The sequence below is a fragment of the Phycodurus eques genome, chromosome 6 (genome assembly GCF_024500275.1).
Source record: "Phycodurus eques isolate BA_2022a chromosome 6, UOR_Pequ_1.1, whole genome shotgun sequence".
NCBI classification, from domain to species: Eukaryota; Metazoa; Chordata; class Actinopteri; order Syngnathiformes; family Syngnathidae; genus Phycodurus; species Phycodurus eques.
In genome coordinates, this window is record NC_084530.1 from 7,481,942 (window position 1) to 7,487,312 (window position 5,371).

A 5,371-nucleotide genomic window follows, 5' to 3' on the forward strand; every position below is an offset into this window, starting at 1 on the left:
CCGCATTCTATCCCAGCATGCCCGCGACCCTAGTGAGGATAAGCGGAATTTATCATGCTTCATGAACACAAAGTGTAGTGGGACCTCCCTCTTGCTTCCATTTTTCTGTATGTCATGGTCTGTCCGCTTATCCGAGGTCGGGTCGCGGGGCCAGTAGCTTTAGCAGGGACGCGCAGACTTCCCTCTCCCTTCGAGCCCCACCTCCAGGCCTGACTCCAGAGGGGGACCCGGTGACCCGCATCCGGGCAAGGAAAACCTCGATCCACTTATATTTTTCATCATAGGAGTCTTTTAGCCGTGCTTTGTCTGGTCCCTCACCTCGGACCTGTTTGCTATGGGTGACCCTACCAGGGGCGTGAAGCCCCAGACAATTTAGCTCCTAGGATTATTGGGACACACAAACCCCTCTAACACAATAAGGTGACGGCTTCCAGGAGGGGTTGTGTTATTCAGGCAATGATAATGTGTTGGAAAGCAAAGCATTGTGAGTTTGTAACTAGCAGGAAGCATTTGCTCAAATGTCTGCCGTGTAGTGTGAGCCACAGGCTACAGTATATGTGTTTAATAAACGGTTGACTTTTCCTGAAGTGTCTCTGTTTCTAGGAACAAGACGTTGACACAACACAAGGAGGTGATTCCGAGTCAGCTGCCTGTCTGTTGACCAAGAGGTGCCCTGGTTAGCGCACAAGCTAGCGCTAGACACCAGTCTAGCGCTTCTCATCATGGCATGGAAAGCCCAGGCGGCAACCCGTTGGGATATAGTCCAGCCACCAGGGGCTTTAAACTGCTATATTGTCACTGCTCAAACATGTAGGGATAAGTACGATGTGTGGTACTTGATGATAGTTGAGCGGGGCCTGGTTTCAGCGCATTCAGCGGACACACCCGCAGTGTTCGAGGGCGGAGGGAAAGGTAAGATTTTTCAAGATTTCGAAGCCTCATTTTACAGACTCGTTGCTTTTTCTTAAATTATTCATTTATTCATTTCTTAAATTTGGCACTTTTAATAACACATTTCTCTGTGGTGTGCCAAATTTTGAAGACATTAAATTTCACTTGATCACATACTGCCGTTAACTTCTCTTACACTTGAATGGCAGTTGATAGTTTTAAGATGTTATATGGTATTAATCTGACAAAAAAATAAAGAACAACAAAACAATACACGATGAACAGTAGAATCCAAACGTTTGACTGTGTTTTCCCCCGATTAACTGTCTCTTTGAAGTACTTTGAACACACTACATCCTCTCTTGAATGAGAAGAAAAAGAAACGAGTATAAAAGGTTAAACTAGTTTAGTCCGTAGTCTAAACTCACCGTCACTGTGCTTGCCAACATTGCCACCTCTTGGTGTGAGAAAGTAACCGCTTCAGCAGCTGTAATGACTACTGCTAAAAAATAAAGGTTCTTTTGGGTACTAATAGTTTAAGTGAAGCACGTATTCTTAGTGGTTCTATATAGTGGAGCCATATATTATCCAACTATAAAGCACCAAATGAGAACCAAGTGGTTCTTGGATATTGATCTTAATATGCAGTTTGGCATTTATAGAAATAGGATGATTTTACTCAAATGTGACTGAGAATTTTATCGACCTAAACTACAGAGGGTACTTTATTATATGATACCATTAAGATTTCATAATTGTTTGTTTCTGTTGTTTTGTTACAAATGTCCAGAGACTACTGAATTAAAATAATATTTTGTTACATATTTCTGAAATCTACTGCATATATATATATATATATATATTGTAACATATTTCGGAAAGCCACTGTACAAAATTGCTGTTTTGCTCCAGAATTTCCATGAAATTACCCACACGCACACACACACACACACACACAATCAAGTGGGGGGGGGGTCCTCACTGTTGATCAAAAATATGCCAAAAAGTTTGAGAACCACTGATGTAAAGAACTCCATATGGTGCTATACAGAATATAATCATGGGCACTATATAGACCAAAAGAACCAATAATCCTGAAGAACCCCAGTGTGTACAGTGACGCTCTATGGAACCTCGGTACTAGAACCAGGAGTACAATATAGAACCTCTAAAACACCATTTTTGTAAAGAATACAAAATGAAATTCAATCTAGTCCGCAATATTGCTTTTAGAACTGTGCAAAAATACATCTTTTTGGGCGGTGCAATTGAAATTCCTGAGTGATCTGTATGTAAAATTATGATTTTTTTACAAAGAAAACCAAATTTTCTCATGTTTTTTTTTTTTGGGCGTGTGTATATATATATATATATATATATATATATATATATATATATATATAAACGATGCTGTTAAACAAATAATGTTAATTTTTCTGTTCAATCGAGAGCTGACCTCGTTTAGGCATTTAGTTCTTTTAGGCGTCATCAAATCTTTATTTGGCCCAAGTTTCATATTTTATGAAGCATTTGCAGATAACAACCGCTAGAGGGCCCTACAACACATCTTTTTCGCACAACTACAGACTGAAGTTGCGCGTGGAGTGCAGACGAATTCACGCGTAAAGCTCACAAGAACCACTCACAACAACACTGACAAACGTGTCCGTCGAGCCCTTACGAATACAATAAAAGCAGTCAGTGTTGTCAATGTGGTTGTTCCTTGCTTCCTCCAAATGAAGTTGTCACATTTGAGACAAGAGTAATGTTAAAGTATTGCTCGCTGAAGCGCGATAATTGATATTTCACTGTCATGAACATGGATTTAAAAATTCATTTAAAAAAATCTGTGAGATATCGCAACACCAGTCCAGTTCTGGGGGACACTACGCCACACCAGGTTTCCCATCGAAATCTGATGTGGCATTTCAAAATAAAAGTCCCCTGAAATTGGTATATGTCACTGTCACTGCCACTGATTTAAAACATTAATTTTAAAAAATCACAAGATATCGCAACACCAGTCTAGTTCTGAGGGACACCACACCACACCAGGTCTCCACCAAAAGAGGTTTGATCAAGATTTTTTTTTTTAAAATAGAAAACTGTCTTTCTTTTAACTATCTAGAATATACTGTTTTCCTTCCAGTTACCGATGGTGTCGTGGTTCATTCGCCTGACTTCAATGCAGCCAGCGTGGGTTTGGTTCCCACTCACTGACGGTCTCTGCAGTGTTTTGTGCCCTGCGACTGACTGCCGACCAGCTCAGGGTTTTTTGCCCGAACTCAGTCGGGTTGGCTCCGACAGGATAAGTGCTGTTGAAATGGATCCATGCATGTCTTCCTTCCAGTGTCAGACTGGCATGAGAAATTACTTGAGTGTTTAAAGTGTTAATGTTGATCCGCAAAAAAAAAAAATCATATTTAATGATAAAACAATTTGGGGGTTTTAAAGATTGCAGATATACTACATCAAATGGTGATGGCAGTAATGTAGTAGCATCCTGTGATTGTCTCCTACATGTATGATGGGTAAAGGTATTGTGATAAGAACAGGATTATTTCTAATTATTTCTTCAAAGAAGTAGTATGGACATAGATTTTTGGAATGAATCTTTTAAATCAGTGGCAGTGATTTGGCCCCTCCTTGAGCTGTCCCCTTATCGTGATGGAGGGGTTTGTGTGTCCCAATGATCCTAGGAGCTAAGTTGTCTGGGGCTTTATGCAAACAGGTCCTAGGTGAGGGACCAGACAAAGCACAGCTCCAAAAACCCCTATGATGACAAACAATTCAGGAAGAAGTTTTCCCTTGCCCGGACGCGGGTCACCTCTGGAACCACGCCTGGAGGTGGGGCTCGAAGGCGAGCACCTGGCGGCTGGGCCTGCACCCATGGGCAGACCCCGAAAGGGTGACGGGGGTCCCCCTTCCCATGGGCTCACCACCTGTGGGAGGGGCCATAGGGGTCGGGTGCAGTGTGAGCTGGGCAGTGGCCTAAGGCAGGGACCTTGGCGATCCGATCCCTGGCTACAGAAACTGTAGCCTGTACGTTGGGGTTCACCTCGGTGGACGAGAGGGTAGCCTCCCTCCGCCTTCGGGTGGGGGGACGGGCCCTGACTGTTGTTTGTGCCTATGCGCCAAACAGCAGTTCAGAGTTTTTTTCAGTTCAGAGGCCTTTTTGTGGCCGTAAGGTGGTCGTTGGTGGACACTAACTAACTAGTGAGGGATGCCGTCAAGCTGAAGAAGGAGTCCTATCGGGCCTTTTTGGCCTGTGGGACTTCGGGAGTATGGGATACCGAACCCCCTGATACGGGCTGTTTGGTCCCTGTACGACCGGTGTCAGTGTTTGTTCCGCATTGCCGGCAGTAAGTCGGACTCGTTTCCGGTGAGGGTTGGACTCCACCAAGGCTGGTCTTTGTCACCGATTCTGTTCATAACTTTCATGGACAGAATTTCTAGGCGCAGCCGAGGCGTAGAGGGGGTCTGGTTTGGCTCCTCCGCAATGTGAGTCGCCAGATGAGGTGGCTGTGGGATCTTATTCGCTTCCCCGGTGAGGTGTTCTGGGAACGTCTCACCGGAAGGAGACCCCAGGGACGACCCAGGACACACTACGTCTCTCGGCTGGCCTGGGAACGCCTCGGGATCCCCCCCGGAAGAGATGGATGAAGTGGAAGTCTAGGCATCCCTGCTAAAGCTACTGCCCACACGACCCGACCTCAGATAAGCGGTAGAAAAGGGATGGATGGATGGTCATCAGATTTGGGTGGGTGGGACCTCTTTTGTTGGAAACCTGGGGAGGTGTAGTGGACCGGTGTTGCGATAGCTCCTAGATTATTTTTTTTTTACAGATTTTTTCAGTCAGGGGTAATGACAGCAAAATATGCAGTTTTCAGAGACTTTTATTTTGAAATACAATATCAGATCTTCATCAAACCTCTTTTGGCGGAGTCCTTGGTGGTCTGTCACACAGATCTGGCCTTGTCTTGCGATACCAATGGGATTATGTCGGGGTGGCTTTGGCTCAGTAGGTAGAACAGGTTCGAATCCCTGCTACGACTGTCCGCATGTCGAAGTGTCCTTGGGCAAGACACTGAACCCTAATCTGCTCCCAGTGGGCCTGGCAGCGCCTCACATGGCAGCAGTCGCCCATTGGTTCATGAATGCGTGTGTGTGAATGTGAGGCTTTGTAAAGCGCTTTGGGCACTGTGATGATGTCGATCAAGCGCTATGTAAGTGCAGTCCATGACCATTTATTTTTCCGAAGATATCCAATAAAGTAAATTTCTAATGGATCTCAAGAAAAACTCAAATGAACTTTGCTTGTTGCATTTCTTAACCGAAGAGCACTGACGTCCGTATTGTTGGGAGGCTTTTATTTTGAAGGTGGCTTTCGCCGCGAGTTGCCGACCTATTACCGTAATGCCTAGTATGAACAAAATTAGGGGCGGCTGCCTTGACTGCTACTTTACGAGCCAAGGCTGGC